The sequence below is a fragment of the Bos indicus genome, chromosome 7 (genome assembly GCF_029378745.1).
Source record: "Bos indicus isolate NIAB-ARS_2022 breed Sahiwal x Tharparkar chromosome 7, NIAB-ARS_B.indTharparkar_mat_pri_1.0, whole genome shotgun sequence".
NCBI lineage: Eukaryota > Metazoa > Chordata > Mammalia > Artiodactyla > Bovidae > Bos > Bos indicus.
This window is the reverse complement of record NC_091766.1, coordinates 25,926,794-25,946,712: the sequence shown is the minus strand read 5'-3', so window position 1 is coordinate 25,946,712 and position 19,919 is coordinate 25,926,794. Positions and strand designations below refer to the sequence as shown.

Here is a 19,919-nt window from a genome sequence, read left to right as displayed (position 1 = left end):
CTACTCTAGATTTTTAATTTTTGCTTTTATGTATTTGTTACCAATTTTGTACCTTTAAGGACCCAATCTTCAGGACCCATTTTTCACTAGGGAGTGAGATTACTGGCTTGACTGCTCTCTCTCCCTTTGGACCCTCCTTTTTCTCCACCAGGTCGCCTGTGTCTCCTCCCTAACCCCTCTCTACTCTACCCAACTCTGTGAATTTCTGTGTGTTCCAGACGGTGGAGAACACTTAGGGAACTGATTACTGGCTGGATCTGTCTCCCTCCTTTTCATTCCCCCCTTTTATCCTTCTGGCCACCTCTGTTACCTTCCTCCTTCTTCTCTTCTCTGTATAACCCCGTGAACATCTCTGAGTGGTCCAGTTGTGGAGTGCACATAAGGAAGTGACTACTGGCTAGCCCACTCTCTCCACTATTGATTCACCTCATCTCATTTGGGTCACCTCTAACTCCCTCCTCCCTCTTCTCTTCTCCATGTAACCCTGTGAACCTCTCTGAGTGACCCTCACTGTAGAGAAACTTATCATCTTTAATGTAGATGTTTTATCAATGGTGCTGTATAGAAGGAGAAGTTTTGAAACTACTGTAAAAATAAGACCGATAATCGGAAGCAGGAGACTTAAGTCCAAACCCTGACTCCAGGGAACTCCTGACTCCAAGGAACATTCATTCACAGGAGCTCATCAAATGCCTCCATACCGACACTGAAACCAAGCACCACACAAGGGCCAATAAGTTCCAGGGCAAGACATACCAAGCAAATTCTCCAGCAACAAAGGAACACAGCCCTGAGCTTCAAGATACAGGCTGCCCAAAGTCACCCCAAAACTATAGACATCTCATAACTCATTACTGGACATTTCATTGCACTCCAGAGAGAAGAAATACAGCTCCACCCACCAGAACACCGACACAAGCTTCCCTAACCAGGAAACCTTGACAAACCACCTGTACAAACCCACACACAGCGAGGAAACACCACAATAAAGAGAACTCCACAAACTGCCAGAATACAGAAAGGACACCCCAAACTCAGCAATTTAAACAAGATGAAGAGACAGAGGAATACTCAGCAGATAAAGGAACAGGATAAATGCCCACCAAACCAAACAAAAGAGGAAGAGATAGGGAATCTACCTGATAAAGAATTCCGAATAATGATAGTGAAATTGATCCAAAATCTTGAAACTAAAATGGAATCACAGATAAATAGCCTGGAGACAAGGATTGAGAAGATGCAAGAAAGGTTTAACAAGGACCTAGAAGAAATAAAAAAGAGTCAATATATAATGAATAATGCAATAAGTGAAATTAAAAACACTCTGGAGGCAACAAATAGTAGAATAACAGAGGCAGAAGACAGGATTAGTGAATTAGAAGATAGAATGGTAGAAATAAATGAATCAGAGAGGATAAAAGAAAAACGAATTAAAAGAAATGAGGACAATCTCAGAGACCTCCAGGACAATATTAAACGCTACAACATTCGAATCATAGGGGTTCCAGAAGAAGAAGACAAAAAGAAAGACCATGAGAAAATACTTGAGGAGATAATAGTGGAAAACTTCCCTAAAATGGGGAAGGAAATAATCGCCCAAGTCCAAGAAACCCAGAGAGTACCAAACAGGATAAACCCAAGGAGAAACACCCCAAGACACATATTAATCAAATTAACAAAGATCAAACACAAAGAACAAATATTAAAAGCAGCAAGGGAAAAACAACAAATAACACACAAGGGAATTCCCATAAGGATAACAGCTGATCTTTCAATAGAAACTCTTCAAGCCAGGAGGGAATGGCAAGACATACTTAAAATGATGAAAGAAAATAACCTACAGCCCAGATTATTGTACCCAGCAAGGATCTCATTCAAGTATGAAGGAGAAATCAAAAGCTTTTCAGACAAGCAAAAGCTGAGAGAATTCTGCACCACCAAACCAGCTCTCCAACAAATACTAAAGGATATTCTCTAGACAGGAAACACAAAAATGGTGTATAAACTCGAACCCAAAACAATAAAGTAAATGGCAACGGGAACATACTTATCAGTAATTACCTTAAACGTAAATGGGTTGAATGCCCCAACCAAAAGACAAAGACTGGCTGAATGGATACAAAAACAAGACCCCTACATATGTTGTCTACAAGAGACCCACCTCAAAACAGGGGACACATACAGACTGAAAGTGAAGGGCTGGAAAAAGATTTTCCATGCAAATAGGGACCAAAAGAAAGCAGGAGTAGCAATACTCATATCAGATAAAATAGACTTTAAAACAAAGGCTGTGAAAAGAGACAAAAAAGGTCACTACATAATGATCAAAGGTTCAATCCAAGAAGAAGATATAACAATTATAAATATATATGCACCCAACACGGGAGCACCACAGTACGTAAGACAAATGCTAACAAGTATGAAAGGAGAAATTAACAATAACACAATAATAGTGGGAGACTTTAATACTCCACTTACACCTATGGATAGATCAACTAAACAGAAAATTAACAAGGAAACACAAACTTTAAACGATACAATAGACCAGCTAGACCTAATTGATATCTATAGGTCATTTCATCCCAAAACAATGAATTTCACCTTTTTCTCAAGCGCACATGGAACCTTCTCCAGGATAGATCACATCCTGGGCCATAAAGCTAGCCTTGGTAAATTCAAAAAGATAGAAATCATTCCAAGCATTTTTTCTGACCACAATGCAGTAAGATTAGATCTCAATTACAGGAGAAAAACTATTAAAAATTCCAACATATGGAGGCTGAACAACACGCTGCTGAATAACCAACAAATCACAGAAGAAATCAAAAAAGAAATCAAAATTTACATAGAAACGAATGAAAATGAAAACACAACAACCCAAAACCTGTGGGACACGGTAAAAGCAGTCCTAAGGGGAAAGTTCATAGCAATACAGGCACACCTCAAGAAACAAGAAAAAAGTCAAATAAATAACCTAACTCTACACCTAAAGCAACTAGAAAAGGAAGAAATGAAGAACCCCAGGGTTAGTAGAAGGAAAGAAATCTTAAAAATTAGAGCAGAAATAAATGCAAAAGAAACAAAAGAGACCATAGCAAAAATCAACAAAACCAAAAGCTGGTTCTTTGAAAGGATAAATAAATTGACAAACCATTAGCCAGACTCATCAAGAAACAAAGGGAGAAAAATCAAATCAACAAAATTAGAAGCGAAAATGGAGAGATCACAACAGACAACACAGAAATACAAAGGATCATAAAAGAGTACTATCAACAATTATATGCCAATAAAATGGACAACGTGGAAGAAATGGACAAATTCTTAGAAAAGTACAACTTTCCAAAACTGGACCAGGAAGAAATAGAAAATCTTAACAGACCCATCACAAGCATGGAAATTGAAACTGTAATCAAAAATCTTCCAGCAAACAAAAGCCCCGGTCCAGACGGCTTCACAGCTGAATTCTACCAAAAATTTAGAGAAGAGCTAACACCTATCCTGCTCAAACTCTTCCAGAAAATTGTAGAGGAAGGTAAACTTCCAAACTCATTCTATGAGGCCACCATCACCCTAATACCAAAACCTGACAAAGATCCCACAAAAAAAGAAAACTACAGGCCAATATCACTGATGAACATAGATGCAAAAATCCTTAACAAAATTCTAGCAATCAGAATCCAACAACACATTAAAAAGATCATACACCATGATCAAGTGGGCTTTATCCCAGGGATGCAAGGATTCTTCAATATCCGCAAATCAATCAATGTAATACACCACATTAACAAATTGAAAAATAAAAACCATATGATTATCTCAATAGATGCAGAGAAAGCCTTTGACAAAATTCAACATCCATTTATGATAAAAACTCTCCAGAAAGCAGGAATAGAAGGAACATACCTCAACATAATAAAAGCTATATATGACAAACCCACTGCAAACATTATCCTCAATGGTGAAAAATTGAAAGCATTTCCTCTAAAGTCAGGAACAAGACAAGGGTGCCCACTTTCACCATTACTATTCAACATAGTTTTGGAAATTTTGGCCACAGCAATCAGAGCAGAAAAAGAAATAAAAGGAATCCAAATCGGAAAAGAAGAAGTAAAACTCTCACTATTTGCAGATGACATGATCCTCTACATAGAAAACCCTAAAGAGTCCACCAGAAAATTACTAGAAATAATCAATGACTACAGTAAAGTTGCAGGATATAAAATCAACACACAGAAATCCCTTGCATTCCTATACACTAATAATGAGAAAACAGAAAGAGAAATTAAGGAAACAATTCCATTCACCATTGCAACAGAAAGAATAAAATACTTAGGAATATATCTACCTAAAGAAACTAAAGACCTATATATAGAAAACTATAAAACACTGGTGAAAGAAATCAAAGAGGACACTAATAGATGGAGAAATATACCATGTTCATGGATTGGAAGAATCAATATAGTGAAAATGAGTATACTACCCAAAGCAATTTATAGATTCAACGCAATCCCTATCAAGCTACCAACAGTATTCTTCACAGAGCTAGAACAAATAATTTCACAATTTGTATGGAAATACAAAAAACCTCGAATAGCCAAAGCGATCTTGAGAAAGAAGAATGGAACTGGAGGAATCAACCTACCTGACTTCAGGCTCTACTACAAAGCCACAGTTATCAAGACAGTATGGTACTGGCACAAAGACAGAAATATTGATCAATGGAACAAAATAGAAAGCCCAGAGATAAATCCACGCACATATGGACACCTTATCTTCGACAAAGGAGGCAAGAATATACAATGGATTAAAGACAATCTCTTTAACAAGTGGTGCTGGGAAATCTGGTCAACCACTTGTAAAAGAATGAAACTGGACCACTTTCTAACACCATACACAAAAATAAACTCAAAATGGATTAAAGATCTAAATGTAAGACCAGAAACTATAAAACTCCTAGAGGAGAACATAGGCAAAACACTCTCCGACATACATCACAGCAGGATCCTCTATGACCCACCTCCCAGAATATTGGAAATAAAAACAAAAATAAACAAATGGGACCTAATTAACCTTAAAAGCTTCTGCACATCAAAGGAAACTATTAGCAAGGTGAAAAGACAGCCTTCAGAATGGGAGAAAATAATAGCAAATGAAGCAACCGACAAACAACTAATCTCAAAAATATACAAGCAACTCCTACAGCTCAACTCCAGAAAAATAAACGACCCAATCAAAAAATGGGCCAAAGAACTAAATAGACATTTCTCCAAAGAAGACATACAGATGGCTAACAAACACATGAAAAGATGCTCAACATCACTCATTATCAGAGAAATGCAAATCAAAACCACTATGAGGTACCATTTCACACCAGTCAGAATGGCTGCGATCCAAAAGTCTACAAATAATAAATGCTGGAGAGGGTGTGGAGAAAAGGGAACCCTCTTACACTGTTGGTGGGAATGCAAACTAGTACAGCCACTATGGAGAACAGTGTGGAGATTCCTTAAAAAACTGGAAATAGAACTGCCTTATGATCCAGCAATCCCACTGCTGGGCATACACACTGAGGAAACCAGAAGGGAAAGAGACACGTGTACCCCAATGTTCATCGCAGCACTGTTTATAATAGCCAAGACATGGAAGCAACCTAGATGTCCATCAGCAGATGAATGGATAAGAAAGCTGTGGTACATATACACAATGGAGTATTACTCAGCCATTAAAAAGAATACATTTGAATCAGTTCTAATGAGGTGGATGAAACTGGAGCCTATTATACAGAGTGAAGTAAGCCAGAAGGAAAAACATAAATACAGTATTCTAACGCATATATATGGAATTTAGAAAGATGGTAACAATAACCCTGTGTACGAGACAGCAAAAGAGACACTGATGTATAGAACAGTCTTATGGACTCTGTGGGAGAGGGAGAGGGTGGGAAGATTTGGGAGAATGACATTGTAACATATAAAATATCATGTAAGAAACGAGTTCCCAGTCCAGGTTCGATGCACGATACTGGATGCTTGGGGCTAGTGCACTGGGACGACCCAGAGGGATGGTATGGGGAGGGAGGAGGGAGGAGGGTTCAGGATGGGGAACACATGTATACCTGTGGTGGATTCATTTTGATATTTGGCAAAACTAATACAATTATGTAAAGTTTAAAAATAAAATAAAAAAAAAAAAAAAAAAAGATTTAGTGATGCTTAAACTGCAGACATATAATTTTGTGTGAAAATTTTCAAACACAAAAGTGTATGAAAGAGTATATATAAAATAAAATTTTATAAAAATATGGAAAAAAAAAAATGTATATATGTATCTGCCAAGGCCTCCTTTTGTCATTATTAGCAGGAAATTTGGTCTCAGACATTCGGCAGGAAGACTGGTCTCTCCTGCTCAGAGTCTGCATAGGAACCCCAGAGGTTTTACCATCCCAAGATTGAGGGGCACAATTTTCTAGTTAAGTGTGGCTGCTGTTCCCTCTACTCCACACCCATGACTATTGGCCCTTCAAGGACCATGGCCCTTTTGTTCAGTGCTAAGCCTTACCATAAAATTTGTGGGGGCTTCTGGTCTATATAGAGCAGTCAGAATTCAGCCTCTTTTAACATACATACCTATTTGAGTTCTTACTAACCAAAGAACTTGGGTAGAAATGGAGTATGGTCCCTGTCATCTGAAGAATCCCCAGTACCCCCATCCTCTTTATTTTGAATGAGCCAGCTTCCTCCCCTTGAGTTTGTTTACATTCTTTTCCTTCTCAAGACAATGCACACCACCCCCACCCCCTACTTATTTTTAGGTTCTTACATTAGTGAGGCCAGGACTCTCAACCACAGACAGGCTTTCCAGATGCTCAACACTCCATCAGCAAATGTTAATTTCCTCTCCTTGCCTGAGAGAGCAAGTGGGTGGTGTCAGTGTTGAAGTAGAGGCAACTGCCCTTCATGATGGTGAAGTTTCCAGTTTGGATTTGTTTGAAATTTAAGGGATTATCTAACAAGTTAGGTAGAAATGTGTGCTTTGATAGTTGAGGAAAAATAGGATATATTTTGCAGTTAATGTGAAGTATGAAATTATTAAGTAAAATAAAACCTAAGCTGTTAACTTTAGCTGAATTAGCATTGAAATTGATTTTGACCAGTCATATGTTAGATAGCTTCTAATCCCCAATGATCAGTCTATCATCACTACCAGTTTACTAGGCAGTAACATTCATAAGAGGAAATGTGAGCTCTCACACCAGTGATCATAAGGTATAAGAGTCATTGTCAAGGTCTGAGAAGAAGAAGAGATGGGGGAAAAGACCTCTATACCTGCCTCAATCTCTTCTTCACAATACCCACACACCCACACATCCACCCCTGCCCCAGAAAACTGGGCAAGTTGAATAAATGTTTAAGAAATGCTTGAACATCAACTGCTTGTATCAGACATTTTTCCCTCTGAACATTCTAGACAGACAGTGGGGTGAGAGGCCTGCTCTCCTGGCTCGTGAGCTGGGTGACCTTGAGCAGATTGTTTGATTTTCTGAGGCTCAAGTTCCACAACTTCAAAATGATGATAATGTGTATTTAGTTCACATGGTTGTCATGAGCATTAAATGAGAACACTTATCAAGTTCTTAGACCAGTACACGCACACAGTACACTTACCTAAGTGCTAGCTATCTAATACAACAAAACAACAACAAACCCAGCAAACATCCCTACAACTCTGTTCACTGCTAACTTTAATAGCATCCTTGGTAAGAGAATGTTCTGAGAATTCTGCATCATGGTCATCTGTGAAATAGGATAATCCTAGATCCTACCTCAGTAGGGCTATTGTGAGGACCAGTAGGGATGATACAGGTAAAGAAGACAGCGCTTGGGACAAAGCCAGCCCTCATTAATCTTGACATTAATTTCACTGTTGCTACCTTATCTTGATCATCATTTGCAATAAATGCTTGGACATTTCTCTGACAGTGTGAAAGCATCTAGTTTTCAGTATTTGATTGCCTTTTATTGAGTTTGACTCTTAATTACTCCCTGTCTTCACAATAAATATATGTCCCTGTTGAACCTAAAAAAGTGCTTATTGTTATAAGTACTTATTCTTTTTGCACACGAGGAGAGCATGAAGAACACTGTCTACATCTGCCAAAGGAGACACAGAGGAATAACATGGGTATTTTTGCTCCGAGTCACCTGAGTAAGAATATGTGATTGCATTAGGCAGCTGTCAATGCTGTGGGAAATGGAAAACTACTGCTGAGGAGTTTTATAACTGGTAAAGATCATCTTTGATGCTAAGAGGCAGTTCTGACCACATTCCTGTCCCTCAAAGTTTGCCTTCCTAACCTTTATCTCCTTGACCCCCTTGGAGAAAGTTATCCTACCTGATTCTGATTCTTGCTTGACCCTGTAAACAAACATCCCAACTGGGAGGTCTGATGATTCATATGCCCCCTGTGTAGTGCTAAATGAAATGCAGCTGACTTAGCCAAAGTTTCTTTGAAATTCTTTTTTGGATGCACATTTCTGGAACCACTGCAGGGTCAGCTGCATACACCTTTCCACGTCCCTATTTTGTTCTTCTGGACTTCTGCTTCAGCCTCTGCATTCTCAAACACCATCAGGAATCCCTCTAGAATAGATGCTGCTGCTGCTGCTGCTGCTGCTGCTGCTAAGTTGCTTCAGTCGTGTCCAACTCTGTGCAACCCCATAGACGGCCCTCAGTTGAACCCACCAGGGAACCTCAGAATGGTCAAGAATTTACTTTTTAAGCAAATATATTTTCATATCTTTTCCTAGAAATCATTGAAGATGTCAATCTCCTCTTTTGCAAAATGGGAAAGGGACTGCTAAGTCACTTCAGTCGTGTCCGATTCTGTGCAACCCCATAGACGGCAGCCCACCAGGCTCCCCCGTCCCTGGGATTCTCCAGGCAAGAACACTGGAGTGGGTTGCCATTTCCTTCTCCAGTGCATGAAAGTGAAAAGTGAAAGTGAAGTTGCTCGGTCGTGTCCGACTCTTAGCGATCCCATGGACTGCAGCCCACCTGGCTCCTCCATCCATGGGATTTTCCAGGCAAGAGCACTGGAGTGGGGTGCCATTGCCATCTCCGTGGAAAAGGGAAGTTGTTTCTAATTTTAAATGTTAATTTCAGTAACTGCTTAAGTGCAGATATTTATCATTGGTAGTGTTTCAAACATAAATCATCTTATTTGTTACCCAATCTCTTCCTCTTAAGTCCTATTTATTGAGAACTGACATAAACTTTACTGGAAGACTTTAGGGAGACAGAAGGGTTAGGGGGAGTTCTCTTGAGCCTTAATAAATGAAAAGGCACTGTCATAGCCTCAGAACCTATAATAATAATCAGCAACCATACAACGTAAATGGTTTAAACAGACTTGTTTAGACGGGTGTGATTTCTCAAAGGAGGGTAACCAGTCAGAGAGTCGACAGATGCTTTAGATATGAGTCACCTTAAAAATGAAGAAAGCCTAAAATAATAACTCCACACCTTTTTAACTTTTTTCATTAAAAATGTGTGGCAATATTGTGTGGCCAGGACTAAGGAGAACTTGAGCTTCTCACAGAAAGGATAGAAATCATTCACAAGATTCCAGGAAGAGGTTAAGGAATACAAAACCAAGACATCCTTATTAATTGTTCATTCTTCAACTATCTGTGCTGATCCTAACAAGCCAGGCTCTCATCCTCTGGGCTTATTGGGTGCTGGGAGATTTGATTGTCAATTGTTACTGTCTTCACGGAAGAACTGGCTAGGAGGAAGTGTTAAGAGGAGGAGCGGGAGGAGGAAGCCTGGTGATCAAACAGGGAGGCTGCTGCTGGAGGAGGGGAGAATGCCTGGTGCACAAGGGTGGGGGTGGGAGCAAAAACAATGCAAGCAGTCAGAAAGCAAGTTCAGAAGAGGGACTAGGCAGAAATGAGAATAAGAGGCATTATGCTGCTTTATGGAATTGCTAATGAGAATACTGCCAGATATTTAAAGTAAGCCTTAAAAACAAGTTATGTCCAGCTTGAGCTCATGGGAATGTTCCCCACTGAACACTCTTCCACGCCTGAAACATACCCATCCCCAGAGACAGAGCTCATGCGGGAGCAAAAGTAATTAAGGAGCTGTATCACAGTAACCCTTAAAAGGCTGCAATGTTTAGCTAGTCATTGCTGTAATGGAAAGTTACATTGGATAGAAACCTAGGACTGAGGTGGAATTCAGCCTAACCGTGAGCATGTTAAATGCTCATAAATGTGCAAATTTTTAGTATATTGGAATAGTTCAAGTTTAGTCAGAGAAAGACTCAGTTAAGGATAGTTCCATGACTTCTCCAAAAGTGTGTTGCCTGCAGTGTTTACTTTGTCTTTCAGCCATCGATCTCAGGATATGAATTTAAATTTCAAGATGACTTCCTAGCAAATGGATCTTTTGCTAGTCAGTTTCAAGTGTGATTCCTCTGGGAATTCACACCAATAAAATTATATGCCTCGAGGCTCTCACTGCTCCCCCATTCAGGTCTTGTGTATCTGCATTGTCTTAAACATTGTTGAGAATAAATGATTGCATTCAGTAATCTTTAAATATACCAAATTAATTTTCTTAGGATACTCTGTGATTAGTTTTCATGGATGGGTTTTTATTTTTATTTTCAAGATCATATGTTTTGGGAAAATTTTCTATCCTAAAATATAATTCTATACAGTCCTCATGGACAAACTTTATGTTAACAAGGTCCCTCTTTTTGCAATGACTATGTGTTGCCTTAAAAACGCACAGTAGTAAGACTCCAGGCTGGTGTTTCTCAATCTGAAATTATAGGTTCACAGATATATTCATAGACCTATACGGGGTATGCATACACTGCGTGCCTTGGGAGCTATTGTAGACATCAACTTCAATATATTTTAGAAAGTATCAACTGAGATTTGTGACATTTTCTGTGGATGCCCACATGCTAGAGCAAACCAAACATAGAGTAGATAAAATGTCAAAACATCCACTGGAGCCCTTTCATTTCAGAGTGATTTAAGAAACTCAAAACTTGGTCTCTTCCTTATGTGCAGTAACCTATTGAGGATGAAGGGTGTTAGGGAAAGAATCCGATTGAACATAAATGATACATTTAAGAATATTCACAGATTATTGCCTAGAATTTATCTTCAACATCACAGAAACCATCCTCTCCTAGGTCTCTCAGATGGCCCACTAGCATCTAAGGAGTCTCTTTATATCAAAAAGTGTAAGAAGGAATTTGTTGAGAGCAATGGTTGACTATGTTCTTGATTAGGCATTAAGTGTACAACATGTACATACAAAGTTCAAAAATCACAAATTCGTATTTTTCCTTAGAACTTTCCATTCATCCTTGATGATTAGATAAGGCTATTAGACATTGAACTTTAAAGCTGTTGTTGTACATGAATATGTGTCAAAGAAAGTAGTAGGGCAGGGAGGTTGATTAATAAGACCACCTAAACCATTAGACTGATGGACTTGGCAAAGAGATAATGATTCCAAGGTAGTGTTCTACAGAGAGTACCTTAGAAATCAGCATAGTAAATAAATGCTTTATAATTAGTGTCAAATATCACAAAAGATTCATATTGCATCAGTGAAACTTCTTACACTCTAAATGGTAGAGAGCATTTGCCCAGTCGAACCTAAAAAGGAGGGCTTTTCTGAAAGAGAGATTTGCCAGGGCTCTAAAGCTCACAAGTGAATTTGGGGCAAGCTTCTACTGACAGTTCAGCATTAGTGGGACCTCTAAGGTAGAGTCCTGTGTTAGCAATTGTATTCTTGTTTAACAGAAATACATCCCAACAAATTTAAGCAGAATAGGACTTAAATGAAGATTTATGAGTGACTTCCAAACTCTCTAGGAGGGTCAGAGGGCCACACTTGGAAACTTAAGCTGTAAATGATGCTCAAATTACTCAGGACTGTCCCAGAAGAACCATCTGCCACCACCACTATTTGCCCCAACTAGTACTTCTGATTCTAGTCCTGAAGATTCCTCTAGAACATCTGCCTGTGTGCAAGGTGTTTCTGCTCTGAGTGGAGTGTACCCCAAAAATGTTTTGATCTGAGTTCTGGCATAGATGATTTTGACTGGTGGAGAGCAGGGCTCAAGCATGCACTTGAGGATGCAAGGGAGGTAGAAGGGAATTTTAGGTGCCTACCTTGAGAAAGTAAAGACTTGTAGGTAGGGAAATCTCCAAGTTTAGGATAAGTGCTCAAAATGCTTGGAAGGCAAAGAGAATGGCGTATTTCCACCACACCCATCAAACTCAGAATCTGGTTCACAGGGCGAGCCTCATGAGGTAACCTCCTGGTTTTCAGACAAAAATAAATCAAGGCAAATTTAACTCTAACTGCCTAGGAGAGTACTAGAGTTCATAATGATTGACTTACTCCTAGCTATTTGTTTCTTTACATTTTGTTCTTTACTATGTCTGGATTTGATTTGTCAAATGAAGGCAATAATGTGATATTGTTGTTGTTCCGTTGTTCAGTCATGTCTGACTCTTTGTGACCCCACGGACTGCAGTACTCCAGGCTTCCCAGTCCTCACCATCTCCTGGATATTGTTAGTTATTTATACTCATTTAGTAGGTATCATTTTATTTATGAATGATCACATATCGTGTGATTTCACTGATATGAAATGTTCAGAGTAGGCAAAATCATAGAGACAGAAAGTAGATTCAGTTCAGTCACTCAGTCGTGTCTGACTTTGCGACCACATGGACTGCAGCAAGCCAGGCCTCCCTGTCCATCACCAACTCCCAGAGCTTGCTTAAACTCATGTCCATCGAGTTGGTGATGCCATACAACCATCTCATCCTCTGTTGTCCCCTTCTCCTCCTGCCTTCAATCTTTCCCAGCATCAGGGTCTTTTCCAGTGAGTCAGTTCTTAGCATCAGGTGGCCAAAGTATTGGAGCTTCAGCATCAGTCCTTCCAATGAACATTCAGTACTGATTTCCTTTAGGATTTACTGGTTGGATCTCCTTGCAGTCCCAGGGACTCTCAAAAGTCTTCTCCAACACTACAGTTCGAAAACATCAATTCTTCAGAGCTCAGTTTTCTTTATAGTCCAACTCTCACATCCATACATGACTACTGGAAAAACCATAGCTTCGACCAGATGGACCTTTGTTGGCAAAGTAATGTCTCTATTTTTTAATATGCTGTCTAGGTTAGTCATAGCATTTCTTCCAAGGAGCAAGCGTGTTTTAATTTCATGGCTGCAATCACCATCTGCAGTTATTTTGGAGCCCAAAAAAGCAGATTACTGGTTGCTATTGGCCTGAAACAGTGGTAGGTGGCGGATGGAGAATGGGTACTAATGGGAAGAGGCTTCTTTTTCTGTTGGTGAACATTTTCTGTAATTAGATAGCGGTGAGAGTTGTACAATTTTGTGAATATACTAAAAACCACTAATTCAACATTTTTAAAGGGTTAATATTATAGTATAGGAACTACATTTCAATGAAGACAGGAAAGATGCAAGGATATTTCTCAATTTTTTGCCAGATAATCTAAATGTAGGTCTGGAATGGAGTCTGGAAACATATTTTTAATTTGGAGGCAGCTGGCCTATGACCCACACTTCGAGAAACTTTATACCCGAGCATTTGTTACATGCATAACCCCTAAACTATAATACTGCAGAAGTACTCATAGAATTCACAATTCTTCCAATTACACTCCCCATGGACAACACCGTCATGGCACCTTCCTTTCTTGCATTCGAGGAAAGGCAGCAGTTTCCTAGAACCCTGCCATCAGGGACTCACAGTAGAATTCAGCTGTGCTGGGCTTTTCCGGCACAGTTATTAGCTACTTAAGTGGATCCTTGAGTTGTTAGTTTTGTAAAGGGTTTATACACGTTTACTCACATCAACTGCAAAGTGACTTTTCCCAGAGTGCTAAAGCCCATGTCCCAGATAAAGATCCTCTGTCATCCCTCAATTAAGTAGTCACTGAACAACAGGGAGGACACACACCAGACGACTGCTAGGAAACAAACTAAAAAGGAATTTTCTTATGGAGCAAGAGGTGCCTGTTTCTCTCTTATCCATAATAGACCTCTGGGCGTTGGATAGTTACCACCTCCTTATGTCAACAGACCATGCTTTGGGCTCCTAGCCCTGTACTCTTATTATCTTTAAAGTCTGATTACCAGACAAATACAGGTGGCTCTCTGGTAAACAATCTGTGTGTTATGTCCAGAGAAATATTTGAGGCTGTAGGGTGATGGTCTTTATCTGATGTGGTGGAGTCAGTGTTACGATAGTATATGTTATCTTCTATTGAGTCTGAGGGATCACGTCTATAATGATCTGGAAAGAGCTTCCGTCTCAGCAAAGGTTTAATACCCCAGTGCATGTTAGCACAGGAGCCAGGCCTTCTGATGGCTTTTCTTTTCACATATCTCTACTGCCAAGCTGTGTACACTGCAGCGTAGCTTCTGAGATCCTCTCACAAAGTTTACTTTCTCCTTAGAAGATTTGTAGGGAGATTCAAGAACTGGTTCAAGGTTAGAGTCCGTGTGTCTTACTTGGAACAGGTGGAAAGACACTTAGGCTCCAGTTTCTCAGCACAAATGAATAGCCCATTGTCTGCACGGTGCCTGTATTTGTCCAAACAGTCTTGCTCTCCATTTTCCGGGATGGCTTTATCCTTTTTTGTTTTCACAAAGTATGTTAAAGCACACACAAGCATACACACACCCTCTGTAGTATCTTTCATTTAACCTCAACATTTCATGTACAATCATACACTAACTGATTTGCATTATTTTAATTTTTTCCCTATTTTGAGTATCTAATGCTGCAAATGTTGTGTGTGGAACTGAATGAAGATTATTTACCTCAAAAATTTTCATTTATGACATTTCATTTATGTTACATTTTTAAATATGCCATTCTTTCAAAGTCATTTTGCTTGGTCCTTACTCTGTAACTCCAAAATGTAATCAACAAATACTTGGCCAAAGGTCAATAAAACAAAAGTATATGAATTTTAAAATTTCCCTCTTTTTTCCCCTACCTTTTCACTACTTATGTCAATAGCACTTAATTGCTATAGCCCATAACATAGAAAAACACATGTACACATGTACACTGCTTAGAGTTGGGATGATTTTGTTTTTACAAAAATATGATCTTTTATATGTATCACTTTCCAATTATATGTATCATCTTTCTCCTGTTATCAATAAATCATAGGCATCTTTATAATTTTTTAATGATACACTCTTAAACTAGTGAATTTTTCAACAAGAATTATTTTAATCTAAATATATTTAACATTAAAATGTCTCATTATCTTTCATATCATACTTCTCATGCCCTCTGGTCACCATATGGCTGAAATTTTTTCAAACATCCTTTTATCCTCTCTTCCCTATAATACAGGTATATTACATATGTCTATACACACACAAAGTCCAAGCAGGCAAAGTGCTCACACGAACATTAAGTGATGACTAAAGGCTAGTGGTGTACTGGTGAATGTTTACCTAACAGCTCTTGGGAGAGGGGGAGAACCCCAATTTATAGTGTTTGCCTATTTCAGTGTTTTAAATAAGTACTCCCACCTACCTTGGCCCTTTTATGCTGAAATTTAACAACTTGCTCTCTCAAGCCTATGTGAGCTGGCTCCAGAATGCCACTGACAAGGCCACAATGCTAACAGTAGAAGGTGCTGGAACTTCTGTAGGGCAACCTGAGGCTAGTAGAGAGACTCCTCTAAGGACCAGCCTCTTAAGAGATCCAAAAATCTTCTTAGCCCCTTTTCTTGATCCAATTCTACAGGAGGTTAGAGAACTCATCTTTCTAAGGCTTCCACACACCTCTTCTAAACTCCATAAGGATCTTTAATGTGGGATTGGGCAACCAGGTTTCATGGACTTTATGGGTTTATCTCCATTTTACCAATGTTGGAGCTAAAATTTTATCCATGTATCCTGTAGGAAGTCATAAAGCCTACTTCAGAACCTACCGTACCTGGCATCTGTAATTCAGAGTGATAGACAAGAAGGCAACTAGAAAGATTAGGTATCTCTTATATAGTCCTTAAGCCCTCTGGTGTTTAAAGAAGATTTCCTAATGGCTATTTCCTCCATGGCAGCATAAGTATAACTGCCATAAGAGATTTCACATGCAAGATGGTACCCAGAAACCACAGAGCAGGTGGGCTAGCACAAAATTCAGTCAATTATGAATCATACTATATAAAACTTAATTTTGAAACAACTATACATATTTCCCCAGCTCTACTGGCTATCTTGGTTTCAAAAATGTAAATCAAGGGATGGTTAAGGGAAGATTTAAATAAATTTAAATCTAGAGACAAGTCAATCCCTCTTGGACTCTGGCATTTTCTAAACCACATTTGAATCACTTGTTCTGATGCTTTTCCACTAAGGATAAGAAAATCGCCAGTGCCACTCCAAGGACAATACTGAAAGCATGGTAGGACCCCTCACTTACCACCTAATGTCACCTAATTAAGAAACACTGCAAACTGCTTGTTTCCTTCTCAGAGTGAAAAGTCTTTCACTTTGTTCCTTGGGTACACTGTTTAACTTTTATACCCTGGCCCTATTCAGGTTACATCACCTGCAAAGAAAAAGAAAAAAAAACTTTTCCCATCTGTCATTCCCTTGATGCCCAAACTGCCTATGAGTCTGAGGAAACAGAGAGAAATCAGAGTTAAAAGTTCTGCTTAAGACCTCACTCATTTATTTCCCATGTATTCAAAAGGATGCTTATGGTAAGAAATAGCAGTCAACAAAACAGACTAAATCCCTTCATGGAACTTACATTGTAGTGGAGTGATAAAGGCAAAAAAAAAAAAAACAAAAAAACTAGTAAGTGTTTAAAATGTCATATGGTGCAAAATGGCTTACGACAGAAGTGGAGTAAGGGGATTGGGCGGATCCTAGGAGAGGGGGTTATTTTATACACAGCGATAGGGAAAGGTCTCACTGTAAAATGATATCAAAGCAGAAATGAGAGGGAGCGAGGGAATGGCCTCTGGCAAGGTCTGGGGAAGGACACTCCACCAGAGCTCTGGAAAAAGCAAAGCCCACATGCCTAGTTTCAGAGCACAGATTTCTGCAAATGAAGAGCTCTGAAACAGCAAGACGGCCCTCAAGCACGAGGGGCTGCTACAGGGTTAGATGCTCTACCAGGTGCCCAGGGCCCTGAGGCACAGTGAGTGATACCTGGCTTCAGGGTTAGACTATGTCTGTGTTGCGGCCTAGATACCATCTTTGGTGCCAGGCCTCAAGGCAAGATGTCCAGGGAGAAAAGGAACCAGTATCCCTCAATGCTCTTCACGAAGTACCCAAACCCAGAGAAATATCTTGCGTATCAGCTCTGCAAAATTCCAAGCAGAACTGCCCCTCCCCTACCGGTGCCTATGAGGGCATTTGGTGGTTTTTGTACTTGTGCTCTGAATTGTTACCACAGCACTGGTGCAGATGGTAATCCCACCACACAGGTATTTCTCCCACACTTTGTATGAGGAAAGCCTGTCTTTTCACATCTGCGGGTACAGCTGATACTGACAAAGCCTAGGGCTGTTTGCAACCACACCTCTTTCCCCTACCATCTGCCAGGCCTACCTCTGTCAGAAAGAGGCCCTTGCTTTTTATTACTGAGCACAAGTTTGACCCATACGCCCTTGGAAGAGTCCAGAAGCCTCCATATGCCTCCTTGTTAGAATTCACATTTTAATATGTTCTTAAATGTTAAATATGTTCTGCTCCTCTCTCTACTTATTTTCCCAGTTCAGTTCCCCACCCTGAAGATTATTTTACTAGTGAACCAGCCTCCCTCCATCATATGGGTTAAAGGCCAACTTTTCCCCATACTGGCCAATAAATTCTATTCTCAAGTCTTGTTGAGGTCTCTGCCTTACTTCTAAAGCAGCCAGTGAGAACACGATACTCTCTTTGGAAAGAGCCATCCCCAAGGTGCCATTTGTCTCTGACCTCTAGGGTCACCCTGAGAGTCCTTCTTATATGTTCCAAAGAGGTCATAGGATTTCCCCCAATGCTCCTTTATAATCATGTTTCAGAGTTTTTATTAAAATTGGTGAAAGGCTTTCTGTTCCATCTATGCCCACACAAAAGAATCATTATTGATCTGCTCTAATTGCCAACTAGTCAATTTTTTCTATGCTGATGGAAATCATGGGCATTTCCAAAATGCTCAGTCCTCATGCCACCTGGCACACCAGACCAACGAGGTGGTCACATCAGCATGCACTTCCAGCCAACAGCAACATTCCTAACCATGAACATATTCAGGAGAGGAATGAGAGCCAACAGAAGAATTGAGATGTCCGTTACCATCTCTTGCTCTTTGAGAAATTCTAACACCTAAAAGAGCCTATCTTCAGGGACGTGACCAAGGTGGAAAGCTGTGCTTCACCTAAGAAAAAAACTTAGCAGCTGTAGGTTTCTTTGAAACATTAACAATAATATCAACAGCTTCTTTCCTAGGCACTCAAAAGGGAAGGACAGAACAAATAATATAACCTTTAGTTTTGATTGAGAAAAGGACTGGAATTGCTCAATGTCCCATGAAATTTATTTCAATGGATCCTGTTTAAGTGTGCCAGCTGGAAAAAGTATTATTTATGAGAGCAAACAAGTAACTTTCAGAAAGGAAGCCGGAACTGTGAAATAATGTGGAAAATGTTTCTTTCAAAACCCCTGTTCTTAATGTTTTCCTCACTGGGGGTTCATAGAAATTCAACAGGTTTTGTTTGAGCATTTCCAAAACTGTCCACATCTTTCACTGAATGAAGTTCTTTCTGAACACTTTTCTCATGGAATTTCACAGACGCAAGGACAAAGATACAGTTGCCTAGATTTTAGAGAGCATTCATTTCAACACTATCTAAGATCGATCAAGATGAAATCTGTCTGTGTTAAAAAATCAATTGTGATTCATGGAGACGGGAGCCCTGAGTGCTCTATAGAAAGCAGGATCACCGCATAACTCACCCACCTTCTCTCCTCCTGCCCCGCGGGAGATGTTGTCCTCCAGTCAGGGCCACTCTGTCTTGGAAAAGAGAAGGTTCAGGAAGTCACACAGCTTCTTACAAAGTAGCTATTTTTCCACCACCTATGTTAAAATAAACAAGGCTACATTGGTGCCAAATCTTTGAACTCAAACATATTTGTTTCAAGACAAACAATGCAAGTTTTCATTAAAAGGCTTTAAATGGGAGAGGACAAAACTGGGTAGTTTTCAAGTCCATGAGCTGACCTTTAAGAGAATCTGGATATCCAGACAGGAATACCACAGTAGAATGGTCCCGCTCTTTGACCAAATTTTGATATTCTTATAAAACTAAAGATTCATTCAGTGTTTGCCTGAAGAACCATGTGAAGGACTAAGAATGCATGGTCACTCAGAAAGGGATTGCTAATAGTACTGCTTCTGTTTTATCTGTTAAGACTTATTCCCAATTTAAAACGAGTATAAAAACAAGTTATCCACAATAGCATCAGAGGAACAGTTCTAAGACGTAGCCCAGAAGCCAGCAGGTCGTATGCGTGGTCTCTCTCCAGAACATAAAGAGTACTGTCTTTGAAATAAACTGTATAGCAAATAAAGCTCTGAGCAGAAACATGGGGTCATCTCATCTGCCATAAATAGTGACTCCCAATGTCAGCAGGACCCTTGGAGGCCATCTGGTTCAAAGCCCATAAGCAGCTGAAATGTCTCAGCAGCACCCCGGTCCTTGAAGCATGGCCAGATATACCCCATCAGGCACACTTCTGGCTCTCAGTGGTTCACCAGCCTTTCAAGTTACAGCTCAGGAGGCCACAGCTCTTCTAGGTTTGGTATACCTAGGTTTCTAAAGGAATAGC

At 39.7% G+C, this 19,919-nt stretch overlaps 1 protein-coding gene and 1 long non-coding RNA gene across 2 annotated transcripts in view; one reads left to right on the top strand and one right to left on the bottom strand.

The window, feature by feature from the left end:
- Positions 1 to 19,158, bottom strand: part of LOC139184116 (uncharacterized) — a 311,899-nt gene extending 292,741 nt beyond the window's left edge. Inside the window, exon 1 of the long non-coding RNA XR_011567588.1 lies at positions 19,051 to 19,158. This is a non-coding gene — a long non-coding RNA (uncharacterized lncRNA). The remainder of the gene's footprint in view (positions 1 to 19,050) is intronic.
- CCDC192 (coiled-coil domain containing 192) overlaps positions 1 to 19,919 on the top strand; it is a 228,412-nt gene that overhangs the window by 85,784 nt on the left and 122,709 nt on the right. The gene's annotated exons all lie outside the window — the stretch shown is intronic.